General features: G+C 53.5%; 1 pseudogene; it reads left to right on the forward strand.

The window, feature by feature from the left end:
* Positions 1-1078: 1078 nt before the first annotated feature.
* LOC116943791 (contactin-associated protein-like 2) overlaps positions 1079-19601 on the forward strand; it is a 168393-nt pseudogene continuing 149870 nt past the window's right edge.

The raw sequence follows: 19601 nt of genomic DNA on the forward strand, positions 1-19601 counted from the left end.
TCGCTCAAGCACTCCGGTGCGAATGCAATGATCGAAAATGACCGCAAAGTCCAATAAATAAGCGATTTTAAAATTATCAAAGGTCTCCGATTTGGTCGAAAGGCGCCTCCACGGTGAGTGGTCGGTAGGCAGACTTTTAAAGGGATTGGAGGGATACGTTTAGAACGGGATGAAGTGGAAAACAGAGAGGGTCCCTTCGAGGGGAACGGCAGAGATTGGGCTAAGGAATAATAAAACACAAGGACAAGTAGGTTCCAGATTGGGGGGGGGGGGGCTCGATGAGTATTAAAGAGCACGAGGAGTGGCGACGTTCGGAGAAAGTGACGAGCTGCAGGCGAGGACGAAGCCCAAGGGCCCCGTGTCGTGGCCGTGTCCCAATAAAGTGGCTCCAATCACATCGTCGTCTGAGCCGTTACACACACTTCCGGATTATCCTCGTAGCAAAAGTAGCTACACGTGTAGTAGCTACACACGTGCTCCGGGCCCCGCGCTTTCAAGGGCCCCGCGCTAAATGCTTTCAAGCTATCAATTCCGGTTCAGTGATTCTGCACTTGCTCTATTACTATAGTACTATACCGCCTTCAACTTTTATGAACGACTGGGTGTTTAATGTTAGCGATTTGTCGTATTATCCGGCTGTATAGCGAATGACAAAATACAATTACTCTACTATGCACATTTAAAAATTTGTGTTTTAATATTTGTGCTTTAAAAAAAAATTAGGGCCCCTTTATAACAAATGTTACAGGTCCCCGCACTAGCTCAATCCGGCACTGCCGTTACACAAAGACAAAAAAAATCCACAAACATTGGCCAGACACCCCCATGGCGCAGGAGTCTCCTGGAAACGAGCCCTGAGACTCGGCGAGTCTTACCTGCGTAATAGCTACCGGTGCGAAAGAAGTTCAACATGACATACACGCGTACCACGGGCGTGCTGCTCTGGTGCTGGGAATATTGACTCGAGCATTGAGAACCATGACGTCACCACACAGAGTGCAACCACTAAACTATGACATCACCACATGCAGGGGCGTCACAAAACACTCCAATGCCGTCATCCTCAATTTCACGCCATCCCCACCCAGTGCCCCCCCCACCTCTCCGGACCTCTCGGCTCCCCACTCCCATCCCAGCCCCCAACATCGTCACCATCGCTACCCCCCCTCCTCCTCCTCCTCCAAACCAACCACTCCGTCTCCCATTTCTCCGCTGTCTCTCCCGGCGGCTGCTCGCTGTGCTCTCGGAGAGGAGGAGGAGGGAGAGAGACACAAACAGGGCAGAGCATACGTTCACCTCCACCGTCGGCTATATCGACAGCATCACAGTACCCCCACCATCACCGTCTAGCAAACAATAGGCGCTCTCGCTCCACCCCGCTTAGGCAATAATCGCTCCATTGTCAGCGGAATCGGCATCAGCTGCTGCATCATCAGCGGCAGCTTCGGTGTCATCAGCAGCAGCCGTAGCATCGGCAGCAGTAGCATCAGAATTAGTAGCATCAGCAGTAGCAATACCAACATCATCACCACCAGCAGCAGCAGTAGCATCGGCATAAAAGAGCAGCATCATCAGCATTACCATCAGTCGTATTAGCATCATCTACATTAATCATCATCAGCAAGCAGCATCATCAACAAGCAACAGCAGCATCACCACTGCCAGTCGGACGAGCATAATCTAGTGAAGAGGGTGGTGGTGGAAGAAGAAGAAGAGGAGGAGGTGGAGGAGTCGTGATGAGGTGGACACGGGGAGCACTCCTTGGGCTCTGGGCGCTCTTCGCAGGTGCACGTCCGGCGCCGGCCGCTTCGCCAGGTGAAGCCCTAGCGCGGCTCGGCTCGGCTCTAGCGCGGCTCGGCTCGGCTCTAGCGCGGCTCGGCTCGGCTCTAGCGCGGCTCGGCTCGGCTCTAGCGCGGCTCGGCTCGGCTCTAGCGCGGCTCGGCTCTAGCGCGGCTCGGCTCTAGCGCGGTTCGACTCGGCTCTAGCGCGGCTCGGCTCGGCTCTAGCGCGGCTCGGCTCGGCTCTAGCGCGGCTCGGCTCGGCAATAGCGCGGCTCGGCTCGGCTCGGCTCTAGCGCGGCTCGGCTCGGCTCTAGCGCTGCTCGGCTCTAGCGCGGCTCGGCTCGGCCCTAGCGCGGCTCGGCTCGGCCCTAGCGCGGCTCGGCTCGGCCCTAGCGCGGCTCGGCTCGGCTCGGCTAGGACCGGGTCGGGTTGGGTCGAGGGGTTCGCGTGAAAGGGGGAGGTGGATGGGAGAAAGGTCGTCGGATCGGAGAGCGAGTCGATGTGTGCCGGTGGTGGACGGGCGAATGGCTGGTTGACGGTTGAGATGGGTGGGGTGGATGGATGAATTCGTTGTTGGCTGACTGTTTGGTTTCGTGAGTGGTTGGTTGGGTGAGTGGTTGGTTGGTTGGGTGAGGGGTGGGTTGTTTTACTGGTTGGGTGGGTGAGTGGTTGAGTGGGTGGGTGAGTGGTTAGTTTGGTGGGTGAGTAGTTGGTTTGGTGGGTGAATGTTGGGTGGATGGGTGAGTGGTTGGTTGGGTGAGTGGTTGGGTGAGTGGTTGGTTTGGTGGGTGAGTGGTTGGTTTGGTGGGTGAGTGGTTGGTTTGGTGGGTGAGTGGTTGAGTGGGTGAGTGGTTGGTTGGTTGGGTGGATGAGTGGTTGGTTGTTTGGGTGGATGAGAGGTTGGTTGGTTGGGTGAGTGGTTGGTTGGGTGGGTGAGGGGTGGGGTTGTTTTACTGGTTGGGTGGGTGAGTAGTTGGCTGGTAGGTTATCGGGTTGGTTGAGTGTAGTTGGCTGCTTATTTGAGTGATTCATTGTCTGAGCGGTTGGTTTGGTGAATGGTTGGATGGCCGGTTGGGTGGGTGAGCGCTTGAATGTTTGGTTAAACGTGGCTGGATGGTGAGTTGTTTGGGTCCGAGTTTGGGGGGTTACTTAAACTGAAGCCACACGTCGATTCCTATAGTTTGGTGGCTTATCCCGAACATAAATCAGTACCTTAATTTAGTGGCCCGTGGCCTCACTGAATTATAATGTACAGGCTCAAACACTTGCTTATCTTCTGAGATCCCGTGGAGCTTACGAATAAATTCCAGGTGATTGGATCGGGCTTGCACAGGCGACTACCCGTGGATCGCAGGTGCTATCGGCTGCTGCAGGTGTACTTTATGGGCAGCAGAGGGTTAGTGTAGCAAAATCAATCATTTTGTGCTCCGATTCTTCACCGAGCCGTACTGACCAAAATGGTGAAGTATGACAAAAACATAACAACCCCCACGTCCCGCACGGCACGGGGCTAGGTACTTCATTCAGCAGTGGATTAATGAACCAAAATATTGCACAGGTTATGGCTTATCTGGCTGTGTAATGCTTTAATTTATGTGATGTACGAATTGTATTTTAATGGTGTGGTGGTGAATCTTGTACGATGTACATTGATGACTTAGCCAATGGGAGGAGGTGGTGGTGGTCTAACTTGTTATATCAATGGGTCACCTGACGGGTTAGTAGCCCACCGGGGTCAATGGTCAATCGAGTGGACTCGCGATGAACCCGCTGTGCTCATGCTTTTATCTGGGCGGTCAATTCCTCCCGCGGTTTCTGCTGCTGCTGCTGCTGATGATGATACTGCTGCTGATGTTGCTGCTGATGATGTTGAATAATCCTGCACTCCCACACCCCTCTCATCACCTAAACTATATAAACTAAACTATTTTTTTTATTTTTTTTTACCAGGTAAAGCCCACTGAGCTATAGATCTCTTTTTTCAGAAGCAACTTGGCCACAAATGCTCGTTCATCGAAGTCTGCATATCATGTGGAAATGTATAGCAGTAACCAGATACTCTAACCGCGTGATGTCGGTTCGAAATGTGGAGAGAAAAACCGGAGGGCCAGACAATGAACCACGGGGAGAGAGCGAGAGAGACACAAACTCCATATACACAGCAGGCGTCAGAGTCGGGATCAAACCCATGACCTCCTGCATATCAGGCGAGGGAGTTAACATCTCCTAGCCACCGTACTCCTCCCCAGTCCCCTAACCCCCCCAGCCCCCTAACCCCCCACCCCCCACCCTCGCAGCACACAGCACCGTGCACCACCACCGCCATTCGCCACTAAGTTGCGGTAATATCACCACGGCGCTTGTGCCAGGCTATGTGCACTTTAAGGCCACGTGAAGTATCGAACGCCCGCTGGCAGGAGGCCACACGACAGACCCAGCAGGTGCCATGGGTTGACTGACTGAGGTGACTGAGATGACTGGCCGATGCACCACCCGTGCCTCCTACTGTGCCAACTTAGCTGTGTTTTATCCGCACCGGCGCCCCGCTCGTTGTTGTGAGCGTCGCTCCTCTGCTGCCCTCCGTTGTTGCTGGAGGGGCGACAGCCTCCAACTGCCCAGTAGCAGCAGCGTCCTTCACGAGCCTCCTCCTACACAGAGGCCGATGTTGACAACCGCTGGTATCGTGCACCTTTAACCCTCATCCACACAGACAGCCCCCGGGGGGGCGAGGGGGGGGGGCGGAGGGGGTGGGGTGGCTGTGTCCATGATGCCAATGTGGCATCTCGTTCCGCGGCGCGTTTAGCGGCCACTCATCTTCACGGGCAGCGGAGGTGCCTTTGGACCGGCGCGGAACAGGCGAAGTTGTTGCGGCTGAATGGAACGCAGGAGTTGTGGTTGCGAGGGTTGTTGTGGTTGGTGGTGGGAGCCGTGGGAGAGGTGCTCACTGGTGGTGTCGGTGGACTTGGAGATGGCGGTGGTGGCGGTGCTACTGATAATTTGGTGGTAATTGGTGGCTCTGGCGGTGGTCGCCGTGGTTGCGATACAAAGTGCTGGGGAGCGGTGGCCCGACGCTTTCGCGCGCTGCGCTACGAACCCGGCGAGATCCCGAGTTCGATTCCCGCTCGCGACCAATAAAAGTGGCTAAACATTTGAACCGGTCCTGGGTCTCCCCTAGATCGACTCAGCCTCAAATGAGTACCTGGTGCGATGCGTAAAAATAAAACATAGCCACTCGGGAGACAAAGGCGGCCGGGCGTGGCGCTGGCCACCCACCCCCGCGTGTGCCCGTGTCGGCTTTCATAGGTGCTACTCGCGAAAAGCACTTGCCCCCAACAGTCTGTTAAAGGCTATACTGGGGGTGGGGGTTGTGGAACGAAGCACACCCCCCCCCTCCCCCCGCCTCGCCTCTGGTTGTTTGCGGGGTGAGTGAGGAGTGGGGGGTGTCGTCATAACGAGTTGCACTGCGTTCATCACGGGCGCGCGATCACGCAGGCGTCTGCCATTGATTTGTAATCATTCATGATTGTGAACCCACGTTGTGTGCGCGGCACAGAGAGTGTGTGCGTGCGCGTCAGTGCCATTGTGTTCGCACGTGTGTGTGTGTGTGGTCCTGGACCTCCCCGAGGTCGACTCAGCCTCAAATGACTAACCGGTGCGGTGTGTAAAATATCGCTACTGGGGAGACAAAGGCGGCCGGGTGTGGTGCTAGCCACTCAACCCCTCGTGTGACATTCGCCCAAAGCAGTCTGTGTGGCTCTGGGGGGAGGCCTTTAATTTGTATGAATGCGTGTCGGTATATATGTTGGGGAGCGGTGGCGCTGCGGTTAGCGCACTGGGCTACGACTAGCGGTTCAATTCCCGGCGGATAACAACGGTGGCGATTATTTGCACCGGTCCTGGGATTCCACAAGGTCCACCCAGCCCTTAAATGAGTACTCGTTACCGTGTCACTTTGACACGTAAGAGGCTTTGGCGACCAATATTATTAATAATACATTTTTGGGGTTAGATCGCATAAATATAAATGTGTCGTGAACCCGCCACCACCCGCCACAGCCAACCAGTAAAGGGTTGTCACGTAAACAAACCGTGCCAATCGGTTACTACTTCAGTGTATTGGAGAGTAAATCCACGGGATTTACATTTTGAGCACGACGTTTCGCTGGTTTATTACAGCAGCATCGGGCGATTTTCCCAGAATTTTGCCAGAATGCCGCGAGCAAGCATCAGCATTGAGGATACAAAAGCGGCCGGGCGTGGTGCTGCACGGGATGCGATTTGTTGAATTTCCCGTGGAGGGGGGGGGGGGGGGGGTTCAAACTAGAAGGTTATCGCCAACCCGCACTGACCAGCCTGGTGAATGATGGTGAAATCCCCCAGGGCGTGACGATGCCTTAATGCAATAAGAAATTGATGCTTGTTGAATTTTTAAACCGGTGATGTTGTTTTCATGTTTTATACGCACTTTGAAGTAATAATACATTCTACCTTGTGGGGGGGAGGGGGGGTCTCAGTGAGTCTCAAGGCTCCCTCCGAGGAGGATCCTGCTCATTGGGATGCGTGGCTTGCAGCCGACAAAGAGCTGTCGGCCCCGCGTGGCAAGGAACCCTACAGAACCCGGATTAAACCAAGCGCGTACAGGACACCCACAGCTCCTCACAGATAGATTCAAGAATCTTGACAACACGCGCTGCGCTGCCCTGTCTGGGCAAATCTCCCCCGCTCGGTCCCCGCAACCCTGCAGCGGGGTGATATCCCTAAGCCGTCTCCCACTCGAGCGCTAACCAACCCCGAACCCTGGCATTGTCAATTCAACATCTTTTATTCGGCAGGAGAGGGGGATATACATTTATCTACCTCCGGGGATGACAACTGTGCAGTCCCGGGAATAATGAGAGCAGAGCCCTCTCCGCCCCCCCCCCCCCCCGTTCCTCCCTCCCCCCCCCCCGTTCTTCATCCAAACCGCACCGTGGTGCTGCCCACAGCATCAGCATCCACCAATGGGACGGAGGCGTCGCGGGCGAGCGCTGCGCTACGATCCCCGGGCGACACGGGTTCCATTCCCGCTCACGGCCAACAGCGGTGGCGTCCGTCTGAGCCGGGTTTGATCATCCCCCCCCTCGATCGACTCGGCCTCAAATGAGCACTTTGGTGCGGTGTGTAAACATCGCCACTCGGGAGACAAAGGCGGGCGGGCGTGATGGCTGGACACCAACCCCCTCGCGTGCCGTTTTCGGCCTTAATAGGTGCTCGCTAATCGCACTTGCCTCGACAGTCAGTGATTTCCGAGTGTATGTTGTTTAACCAGGTCTTTGCATTGGCGAATGTTTTTTTTATGATGAGAAACGGCTATCGTTTTACTTTGAGGTGGTGCAACCAGACGATTGCGGAGTCGGGAGGAGCGGAGTAGTGGATCGCTGCCGTGACGCCTCCTCCTCCCCACCCTCCTCTCCCTCCTCCCCCTCCTCCCTGCTCCTCCCCCCTCCTCCTTCCCCTCCTCCTCCACCTCCTTTGTATTCGTGAATCGGACTTTTGAGTCTGCGTTGCATCTTCCATGGTTCTGTTCTCGGCGACTTGAATCGGTTGAGACCTCAAGAGGCGCGGGTAAAGTCTAAATTTGCACGAGTGACCCCGGGTCACGACCAACGTTACGCACAAGAAGCGAACGCAAATTAAAATCAAAACGAAGAGCTAAAAGCAATTTGCATCGCAGGATGAATGTATTAATCTTTGGCAACGCAATTCCTCGCCGCGTAACTTGGCGAGGCTAGGGGGAGGTGAGGTTAGGGGGAGGTGAGGTTAGGGGGAGGTGAGGTTAGGGGGAGGTGAGGTTAGGGGGAGGTGAGGTTAGGGGGAGGTGAGGTTAGGGGGAGGTGAGGCTAGAGGGAGGTGAGGTTAGGGGGAGGTGAGGTTAGAGGGAGGTGAGGTTAGAGGGAGGTGAGGTTAGGGGGAGGTGAGGTTAGGGGGAGGTGAGGTTAGGGGGAGGTGAGGTTAGGGGGAGGTGAGGTTAGAGGGAGGTGAGGTTAGGGGGAGGTGAGGCTAGGGGGAGGTGAGGTTAGGGGGAGGTGAGGTTAGAGGGAGGTGAGGTTAGGGGGAGGTGAGGCTAGAGGGAGGTGAGGTTAGAGGGAGGTGAGGTTAGGGGGAGGTGAGGCTAGAGGGAGGTGAGGCTACAGGGAGGTGAGGTTAGGGGGAGGTGAGGTTAGAGGGAGGTGAGGCTAGAGGGAGGTGAGGCTAGAGGGAGGTGAGGTTAGAGGGAGGTGAGGTTAGGGGGAGGTGAGGCTAGGGGGAGGTGAGGTTAGGGGGAGGTGAGGTTAGAGGGAGGTGAGGTTAGGGGGAGGTGAGGTTAGGGGGAGGTGAGGTTAGGGGGAGGTGAGGCTACAGGGAGGTGAGGCTACAGGGAGACGAGGCTATAGGGAGGTGAGGCTGGAGGAGGTCTCTGTGTAGCTACAGCAATGTACAGCAGCAGGGTATGTATTATTTACTGCGACTATAACGAATCACTCCAATGCTGAGTCGATGAAATAGTCAAGATTTGGTGTCGCGATTACACTCAGGAATCGATCTTCGATTGTGCTGAATCTTTGTGTAAAAACACATACGAACACCTACCGGATTATAAGGCGCACCCCAAACGCGTGCTTAAGAATACATGGGGGGGGGGGGGGGGGGGGTAGTGCGTCTTATTATCTGGAGAATACGGCGCCTCTTGTAATTACGATGTGTTAACACATATTTTCATGTGAAATGCCGGCAACTAGTAAAAACCAAACAACTGAATCCTGACTGTTAACCGATTCTGAAAACCGCTGTGGGTGTGCCAGTTGTCGTTCTGCATCCTGAATTGTAGCGATGCTCGCGGTGCGTGTCGGTGAACCGCACTGCTGCGTCAACGCAGGCGAGCGCGTTATTGTTGTGGCGGTGGTGTAGGCTGTGTGGGCTGCTGTCCGTGGTGCTGAAATCGCTTTTGCTTCCAAACTGTAGAATTTTGGAAGGAAAAGCTGTAGAATATTGGTGATGGCTGCTCTTGCTACCGCTGTAGTTGGACGCTACTGGGCAGTTGTAGGTAGTCGCCTTCCAACAACAACAGAGGGCAGAGGAGCGACGCTCACAACAACGAGCAGAGCGCCGGGCGGCTAAAATACAGCAAGTTGGCGCAGTAGTGAGTACAGCTGGTGCATCTACCAGTCATCTCAGTCAGCCAACCCATGGCACCTGGGTCTGTCCCGAGACCTCCTCCTGCCAGCGAGCCTTTGACACTTCACGTTGCCTCAAAGTGCACCTAGCCTGGCACAGGCGCCCTGGTGACGCCACTGTCACTTGGTGGCGAATGGCGGTTGTTTGGTATTGGCTGCTGCTGCGTTGGCGGTTGCAAACAAGCATAATTAACAACAAACAACAGCACTAAACACGTTCGTCAATAACAACACTTGTGTGTGTGTGGCTGAAGACTGAAATGTCTCTCTTAGGCAATGCTTCGGCCAATTGCCCTGCGCAAGTCACCTCAATATCCAGAGTCACACCGCACCAACTACCCGGCTTCCCAACCCCGCTCGCTTGTGGGATTGGACGAGATCGAGGCGCGTTCGCTCAGTGGGGGGTTGGCAGGGTGATGGGGGGGAGGTAAGGCGTGGAGCGATAGTGCGACGGTTAGAGCTACGCTACGCTACGAACCCGGCGACCAGAGTTCGATTCCCGCTCACGGCCACCAACACCGATGACGATTATTTGAACCGGTCCTGGGCCTCCCCTAGGTCGACTCGGCCTCAAATGAGTGCCTCGTGCGGTGCGTGAACATCGCCACCGGGGAGACAAAGGGGGCCGGGCGCGGTGTTGGCCACCCACCGCCTCGTGCGCCGTGTCGGCCCTCGTAGGCCGCTGCCCGCTAACGGCACTTGCCCCAACAATCTGTGGAGGCTACACGGGCGACCTTTGTCTTTGGTGTAAGGTGGAAGCGAGGCTCGACCCGACACGCAACTCATTTGTCAGCTGAGCGACTGTGCGGATGTAATCTTGGCCGCAATGTAATCTCCGAGCGAGTGGCGGGAGAGGCCGCCGTTCACTCTACGGGACGCCTTCGCCGGCACCACGCGCCGTGACTTTTACATCTCAACGTTTCGGTCACGCGCGAGCGGACCGAAAAATCCCAGCCACAGACCCGGGGCAATGAACGTATAATAATGAACGCGATAGGAGCATAGCGCACCTACTCCCACCACCCTCCCCTCCCCCATATCGTAAAATGTGTTTTTATTAAACGTTTTTTTTTGATTCTTCTCTCCATTAAAAAAAAAAAAATTGTTAAACTTTATTATTTTTTAAATATTTATCGCAGTTGCTGAGCACACGTGGTCCCCAAAGCCCCCCCCCCCCCGGATATTACACTAAGGAGGCCAGTGGCGAGCAAGCGCCGTTAAAATCGCGACGGATAAAATCAATTCCGGCTCTGGCACGGGGAGGAGGTGAACGCGGCGAATTAAGCGACCGCAGAAGGCAATTTGAGCAGTTCGGTTGCACACCGAGAGGAGCCTCTAGATGCAAAATCGTCGAGTAAACAACACGGAGTGAGCGGAATGGAAGGGATGGCCACGATCGCCCACGTCCTTGAGAAATAACGTGGGATTCATCGAGAGAGAGAGAGAGAGAGATGGATAAGAGTAAATATGTTTCTTGAATTGAACAAGGTCATATATATATGAAATTGGGTTAGAGAGACGATGCAATAGGGAATTCTACGTGATAAATAATTATATATGTGAGAGACAGAAAGGGAAACACCGTGGATTTGAGAGCATACACAGGTCGGGGGGGGGGGGGCGGGGTACGGGGCCCGGGGCAAATCGCACCGTGTGGGCTCCCCGACGTCAAAGCGCGCCCCCCCCCCAACGCGCGGGGCCCGAGGCGGTCGCCCCGATTCGCCGTACCCCAGGGGACAGCTCTGTACGCAGGCAAAGGGATGCAGTCTTGATCGTGAAGTGAATTAAGTGGGCTCGGGTTAGCACATGTCGTCCTCGCGAGAATAACTGCGGAGTGGCGGCCAAAGGAGGGAACGCGCCCTACAGAGACACGTCCACCGTGCAGACGGAGTGATGAGATCGGCTTCTGTGCAGCCGCTCGGTGGGTTGGTTGCATCGCAGAACTGTGCACGACGGTGATGGATTGGGGAGGCCTTCATTCAGCAGTGGATCGATCATGAGCGATGTTGCGACGAAGCGTCATCACGTAAAATTCTTCGGGGAATGTCGTGAGTGTCCTGAACGTCTGTCAGATGGCAGGTGCCCTCCCTCCAGACCGCAACCAAAGACAAATATCCCCAGTATGGCCATAAAAGAATGTCGGGGGCAAGCGCTGTTGGTGAGCAACCTACGAAGGCCGGCACGGCACACGAGGGGGGCCCGGTTGGTGACCAGCACCGCACGCCCGGTCGCCTGTGACTGCCTCGTGGCGATGTCCACCACACACGCACCCCCCCCACCTCCCCCGCGTGCTCGGAGGCTGTGAGCGGCAAAATACCACTGCACATTCTGCACCGTGCACCGCGCACAGGGCCGCATACGGCAGCCACGCACATTCGTCTGCCCGACCTTTTGAAGGCTGAGTGTTCATTGTGCACACACTGGCGGCCAGCCTGAGACCGTCAACTCGTTCGCTCGCTCGCTCTCCACTCCAGAATCCGGTTTCATCGCAACTCAGTCTTTGAGTCCCTGTGTGAGTGGACACATTGGGCCTCTATGGGAGTATGTGGATCCTTTGTGCGAGTCTGTGGGTCTCTATGTGAGTCTGTGAGTCTCTATGTTAGTCTGTGGGTCTCTATGTTAGTCTGTGGGTCTCTATGTGAGTCTGTGAGTCTCTATGTATGTCTGTGAGTCTATATGTGAGTCTGTGGGTCTCTATATGTGTCTGTTTTCATAGTTTCATTTATTTGGTATAGCCCTGTGAGCCATTCGGCTCTTGAATCGGGTGCAACCACAACAAACAAAAACATGAACAAGAAAACATCTTAAAGTGACTTTGTGCATGTGCAAACAGAAAATCCAGGAAAAAAACATCAAAATTATTCCTGAAATAGCACCCTACACCAACGCTGTGTGCAAAAATCCCAGTGGGATGCAAGTCAAACAACAACAAGAAAACTTAGATTAAGGCCATCAGTCTAACTCCGTACTACAATAAACAAAAACATGGCCAAACCAAAAAACTTTCAGAAATCACCGAAATAAAGCCATAAATGCAATGTAACAGTGATCATAGGAACTGTGACCGAATTTTTTAACAATAAACTACATAAATAACATGTAACACCAAACCCTAGAGCCACAGCTGGCTGCATGAGTAACTCCACAAACAACAGGAGCATCAGTCGGAGTATCACATTTTTCAATGCACCTTTAAGATCAGCACACTAAAAAGCGAAACATTTCATTTTATTTTAGGCCACTGAATAGCAGTGGCAGCTAGGGGTGTACAACTCCTCTAGAGCAGTTTTGAGTGAAGATCTAATAGGTAGTGATTCAAGTTGCAGTTTATTGGCAATAGCATTCCAGACCCTGGGGGCATCAATAGCAAAGGCCCTCCCTCCGGTTTTTGTACGGAAATAGGGAATGTGAAGCTGGTAGATGAGCGAAGACCTGAGGTCAAATTTATTCTTTGAAACAGAGAGGAGATCCAGCAGGTAGTCTGCGGATTTTTTTGTAAGTACATCGTGAATAAATAAGATCTGGTGTACAAGCCGTCGAACATTAAGATACGTTAAGTTTCACCCAATGTAGAGATCACAGTGGTGAGTCCTATATGGACAGTTCAATGCAAATCTTAAGGGCGAGTGATAGATGGAATCAAGCTTCTTCAGTACAGTACTTGGGGCAGATTTATACACGATATCACAGTAATCAAGTAGAGGCAGTATGGTAGCTTTTATCAATTCCAAACGGAACATAGGGGGGAAGCAGTGCTTGTGTCGATACAGAAAACCATTTTTTATTTTTGTCTTTTTACCAATATAATCAATGTGATCTTCAAAATTCAGTTTTGGGGTCATCCAGGATGACCCCAAGATACTGATAGAACTTGACTTGCTCTATTTGATAATTATTTAAGGAATGTAATTTGGGAAATTAACTTCCTGCTTTAGTCCCGGTGAGAAGCATAGCACCTTGGTTTTGGAGGTATTTAGGACTAGTTTAAGAGCAACTAGCTGATGTTGAAGTTTGTTGAAATCACCCTGGAGCTTAGCAATCACGTCATCCGGAGAGCGGCCAGCAGTAATCAGTATCGTGTCATCTGCAAAAAGATTTACCCTGTGAGTTTCTATGTGAGTCTGTGAGTCTCTATGTGTGTCTGTGAGTCTCTATGTAAGTATGTGGGTGTCTATGTGAGTCTGTGAGTCTCTACGTGTGTCTGTGAGTCTCTATGTGAGTCTGTGGGTGTCTATGTGAGTCTGTGGGTCTCTATGCGAGTCTGTGGGTCTCTATATATGAGTCTATGGGTATATATGCGAGTACTGTATATGTGTCTCTACGTATGTATGCTGAACTTCTTTCGCACCGTACGTAGCCAACCGTGCTCATTGGAGTTGCGGGAAATTTGAGCCTGTGGGTCTCTGTGAATGTGTCAGTCGTTCGACAACACTGGTATAATTTCAGTTGGGCAGCCAAGACCTGGAATCAAGTCCAGACTGCTCAGCGACACCGGCTCATCACGACGCTACTCCCCCCCACCCTTCCCACCCTTCCCACCCACCCCTGAACCAACAGACCACCTCATTATATTTAACTTCTCAAATAAATATGGAGGTATATATTTTTTCTTATTTTTATAGAAGAAAAAAAACATTCAATTGAACTTCTGTCAGACCCCGGGCTTTTGTCATTAGCGGCTGCCTGATGGCCGAAAACCTCCCTCCTGGTTTCTTCCGCTCGCAACGGCGGTAATGGCTCTCAATGGGCCGGAAATTTATGCAAATCACATCCCTAGCACCAGCAGCGGCGGCGGCGAGCGAGCGAGCGAGCGAAAGTTCCCCTCGCCTGCCATTCCGTGCGCCCAGTGGGGATCACAACATCGCGTTTATTCACACACCTACCCCCATCACACACCTACCCCCATCACCCACCTCCCTCTCCACGCCCCCACCCGCTCTGTCTCCCAGAGATGGAGCGAGAGGGCTGCTCTTGGGCTGCGGGGGTGGTGGTAGTGGGGGTGGCGTCGGGGGGCGGAACGGAGATTTCTAGAGGTGGGGTTAGTGTAAAGCGTAGGCTTTGGCGACCAAAATTTTCCACAAAAAAGGTTTTTAATTTAAACCCAGAAGCTCCCCCCCCCCCTCCCCCCCCCGTTATTATGGAGGTTGGGAGTTGCTAGACTCGGGGTGTGCAGAGTTTATTGTGTCGAGCGGTGATGAATATGATTTAAAAAATAAAAGAATGTAGTCTATGACTGAAAAAATAATTAAACAATAGAGACACAAAGATAATAGGTTAACGTGCAGGTGTGCAGTCATTCTTGAGATGCCGACAAAGTGGTGGTGGTGGTAGTGGTGGCGGGGGTTATAAAATTACTAGCGCACGGGATTTGTGAACTCCAAGTCGCGGGGTCGACGTTCGAGTTGATGGTTGTTGATGGTTGTTGATGGTTGATGGTTGTTGATGGTTGATGGTTGTTGATGGTTGATGGTTGTTGATGGTTGATGGTTGTTGATGGTTGTTGATGGTTGATGATGGTTGATGGTTGTTGATGGTTGATGATTGTTGATGGTTGTTGATTGTTGATGGTTGTTGATGGTTGATGGTTGTTGATGGTTGATGGTTGTTGATGGTTGTTGATGGTTGTTGATTGTTGATGGTGGTTGATGGTTGATGGTTGTTGATGGTTGATGGTGGTTGGTTCTTGATGGTTGATGGTTGTTGATGGTTGATGGTTGTTGATGGTTGTTGATGGTTGTTGATGGTTGATGGTTGTTGGTTGTTGGTGGTTGATGGTTGTTGATGGTTGTTGATGGTTGTTGATGGTTAATGGTTGTTGATGGTTGATGGTTGTTGATGGTGGTTGATGGTTAATGGTTGTTGATGGTGGTTGATGGTTGTTGATGGTTGTTGATGGTTGTTGATGGTTGTTGGTTGTTGGTTGTTGATGGTTGATGGTTGTTGGTTGTTGATGGTGGTTGATGGTTGTTGATGGTTGATGGTTGTTGGTTGTTGATGGTGGTTGATGGTTGTTGATGGTTGTTCGTGGTTGATGGTTGTTGGTGGTTGATGGTTGTTGATGGTTGTTGATGGTTGTTGATGGTTAATGGTTGATGGTTGTTGATGGTTGTTGATGGTGGTTGATGGTTGTTGATGGTGGTTGATGGTTAATGGTTGTTGATGGTTGTTGATGGTTGATGGTTGTTGATGGTTGATGGTTGTTGATGGTTGTTGATGGTTGTTGGTTGTTGATGGTTGTTGATGGTTGATGGTGGTTGATGGTTGTTGATGGTTGTTGGTTGATGGTGGTTGATGGTTGTTGATGGTTGTTGATGGTTGATGGTTGTTGATGGTTGTTGGTTGTTGATGGTGGTTGATGGTTGATGGTTGTTGGTGGTTGATGGTTGTTGATGGTTGTTGATGGTTAATGGTTGATGGTTGATGGTGGTTGATGGTTGTTGATGATTGTTGATAGTTGTTGATGGTGGTTGATGGTTAATGGTTGTTGATGGTGGTTGATGGTTGTTGATGGTGGTTGATGGTTAATGGTTGATGGTTGATGGTGGTTGATGGTTGTTGATGATTGTTGATGGTTGTTGATGGTGGTTGATGGTGGTTGATGGTTAATGGTGGTTGATGGTGGTTGATGGTTGTTGATGGTTAATGGTTGATGGTTGATGGTGGTTGATGGTTGTTGATGATTGTTGATGGTTGTTGATGGTGGTTGATGGTGGTTGATGGTTAATGGTTGTTGATGGTGGTTGATGGTTGTTGATGGTGGTTGATGGTGGTTGATGGTTGTTGATGGTTGATGGTTGTTTGTTGTTGATGGTTGTTGATGGTTGATGGTTGTTGATGGTTGTTGATGGTTGTTGATGGTTGATGGTTGTTGATGGTTGTTGGTTGTTGATGGTGGTTGATGGTTGTTGGTGGTTGATGGTTGTTGATGGTTGATGGTTGTTGATGGTTGTTGGTTGTTGATGGTGTTGGTGGTGGATGGTGGTTGTGGTTGTGATGGGTGTGATGGTTGTGGTGGTGTTGTTTGATGGTTGTGGTGTTGGTGGTTGATGGTTGTGATGGTTGTTGATGGTTGTTGATGGTTGTTTGGTTGTTTGATGGTTGTGTGTTGATGTTGTTTATGGTTGTTATGGTTGTTGATGGTTGATGATGGTTGATGGTGGTTGATGGTTGTTGATGGTTGTTGATGGTTGTTGATGGTTGATGGTTGTTGATGGTTGTTGATGGTTGATGGTGGTTGTTGATGGTTGATGGTGGTTGATGGTTGTTGATAGCCGAACCGAACGGGAACGTTTATTAAATTATTTATCTTACCCCTCCCTCCACCATTGTTCACCCGCGAGAATTCGGGGCTCCAGCCCGGTAGCTTGTGGGTGGGGTAACGTGTGGTGGGGTAACGTGTGGTGAGGTAACGTGTGGGTGGGTAACGTGTGGTGGGGTAACGTGTGGTGGGGTAACGTGTGGTGGGGTAACGTGTGGTGAGGTAACGTGTGGGTGGGTAACGTGTGGGTGGGTAACGTGTGGTGGGGTAACGTGTGGTATCGTGTGGTGGGGTAACGTGTGGTGGGGTAACGTGTGGTGGGGTAACGTGTGGTGGGGTAACGTGTGGTGAGGTAACGTGTGGGTGGGTAACGTGTGGGTGGGTAACGTGTGGTGGGGTAACGTGTGGGTGGGGTAACGTGTGGTATCGTGTGGTGGGGTAACGCGTGGTGGGGTAACGTGTGGTGGGGTAACGTGTGGTGGGGTAACGTGTGGTGGGATACCGTGTGGTGGGGTAACGTGTGGTGGGGTAGCGTGTGGTGGTAGCGTGTGGTGGGGTAGCGTGTGGTGGGGTAGCGTGTGGTGGGGTAACGTGTGGTGGGGTAACGTGTGGTGGGGTAACGTGTGGTGGGGTAACGTGTGGTGGGGTAACGTGTGGTGGGGTAACGTGTGGTGGGGTAACGTGTGGTGGGGTAACGTGTGGGTGGGGTAACGTGTGGTATCGTGTGGTGGGGTAACGTGTGGTGGGGTAGCGTGTGGTGGGGTAACGTGTGGTGGGGTAACGTGTGGTGAGGTAACGTGTGGGTGGGGTAACGTGTGGTATCGTGTGGTGGGGTAACGTGTGGTGGGGTAACGTGTGGTGAGGTAACGTGTGGGTGGGTAACGTGTGGGTGGGTAACGTGTGGTGGGGTAACGTGTAGGTGGGGTAACGTGTGGTATCGTGTGGTGGGGTAACGTGTGGTGGGGTAACGTGTGGTGGGGTAACGTGTGGTGGGGTAACGTGTGGTGGGGTAACGTGTGGTGGGGTAACGTGTGGCTACTCGAGCGCCCTTTTCCCATCAGCGGCGCCGTGTGCTCGGAATTTTCCGGGCTGCACCTTTACCCTGTGTGACGCGCACGCACGTGCAGCCCGGTGCGACAATCCCCTGCTGGATGATTGCCTCCCGGTGGTGTGGGGAACGGCAGTGTAGCGGTTAGCCCGCCCACGGCCAACACCGGTGACTATTATCTAAACCAGTACCGGGCTTCCCCTAGGTCAACTCGGCCTCAAACGAGTACCTGTTACGACGTACATAAAAAAAACATCACCATTCGGGAGACGACAAAGGCGGCCGGACGTGGTGCTGCCCCCCCTCCCCACCTCCTCGCGTGGCTTGTCGGCCTTCATAGGTACGTACGCACGTTGAACTTCTTTCGCACCGTACGTAGCCAACCATGCTCATAGGAGGAACTCGCTAACAGCACTTGTCCCGACGATCTGTTAAAGGCTCTACGGGGGGATGTTTGTTTGGTGTGGGGGGAGGAGCGGGGGGGGGGGGTTATTATAACTCCCTCGTCGGCACCGCTGCCTGCTATCACAGTGCCTGGGCGGTCAAATCAAAGCCGGGTCACCGCCACGGGGTCACCGCCACGGGGTCACCGCCACGGGGTCACCGCCACGGGGTCACCGCCACGGGGTCACCGCCACGGGGTCACCGCCACGGGGTCACCGCCACGGGGTCACCGCCACGGGGTCACCGCCACGGGGTCACGGCGCGGCGCCAACCACGGCCGCCACCGCTCTTAGGTGCCCGCGCGCGGCAATGAGAGAAGACAACGTGGGCACGCGCTTGCACGTGGGATGCAAAATTCATTTAGCGGACGTAGCGCACATCACATTGTAGCCATTCGCTTTTAAATGGGGGGGGGGGGGGGGGGGCGTCATGCCCCGGGTTTTGGGTGCAATCGGAGCCGGCTGCTGTGGAGCTCTGGAGCCGCCTTCTCATTGATTTCCAATTTTGTTCCACGGTGGATGAATTTTGAGACCCCTCGCCCCCACCCCCACCCACTCAGAGCCGTTACACCAACTGCCGTACTGGACCCGTGCTGGATCCACACCCGTGCTGGATCCACACCCGTGCTGGATCAACACCCGTGCTGGATTAACACCCGTGCTAGATCCACACCGGTGCTGGATCCACACCGGTGCTGGATCCACACCCGTTCTGGATCCACACCCGTGCTGGATCAACACCCGTGCTGGATCCACACTCGTGCTGGATCCACACCCGTTCGGGATCCACACCCATGCTGGATCCACACCCGTTCTGGATCCAGACCCGTGCTAGATCAACACCCGTGCTGGATCCACACTCGTGCTGGATTAACACCCGTGCTAGATCTACACCCGTTCTGGATCCACACCCGTGCTGGATCAACACCCGTGCTGGATTAACACCCGTGTTGGATCCACACCCGTGCTGGATCCACACCCGTGCTGGATCTACACCCGTGCTGCATCCACACCCGTTCTGGATCCACACCCGTGCTGCATCCACACCCGTTCTGGATCCACACCCGTTCTGGATCCACACCCGTGCTGGATCAACACCCGTGCTAGATCCACACCCGTTCTGGATCCACACCCGTGCTGGATCCACACCCGTTCTGGATCCATACCCGTGCTGGATCAACACCCGTGCTGGATCCACACCCGTGCTGGATCCACACCCGTGCTGGATCCACACCCGTGCTGCATCCACACCCGTTCTGGATCCACACCCGTGCTGGATCCACACCCGTGCTGGATCAACACCCGTGCTAGATCCACACCCGTGCTGGATCCACACCCGTGCTGGATCCACACCCGTGCTGGATCAACACCCGTGCTGGATCCACACCCCTGCTGGATTAATACCCGTGCTAGATGCACACCCGTTCTGGATCCACACCTGTGCTGGATCCACACCCGTGCTGGATCAACACCCGTGCTGGATCCACACCCGTTCTGGATCCACACCCGTGCTGGATCAACACCCGTGCTGGATTAACACCCGTGCTAGATCCACACCCGTGCTGGATCCACAACCGTGCTGGATCCACACCCGTGCTGGATTAACACCCGTGCTAGATCCACACCCGTGCTGGATCCACACCCGTGCTGCATTCACACCCGTGCTGCATCCACACCCGTTCTGGATCCACACCCGTTCTGGATCCACACCCGTGCTGGATCAACACCCGTGCTAGATCCACACCCGTTAAGAATCCACACCCGTTCTGGATCCACACCCGTGCTGGATCCACACCCGTGCTGGATCCACACCCGTGCTGGATCCACACCCGTTCTGGATCCACACCCGTGCTGGATCAACACCCGTGCTGGATCCAC

The sequence above is a fragment of the Petromyzon marinus genome, chromosome 19, assembly GCF_048934315.1.
Source record: "Petromyzon marinus isolate PM22_M1 ecotype Great Lakes invasive population chromosome 19, UKy_Petmar_22M1.pri1.0, whole genome shotgun sequence".
NCBI classification, from domain to species: domain Eukaryota; kingdom Metazoa; phylum Chordata; class Hyperoartia; order Petromyzontiformes; family Petromyzontidae; genus Petromyzon; species Petromyzon marinus.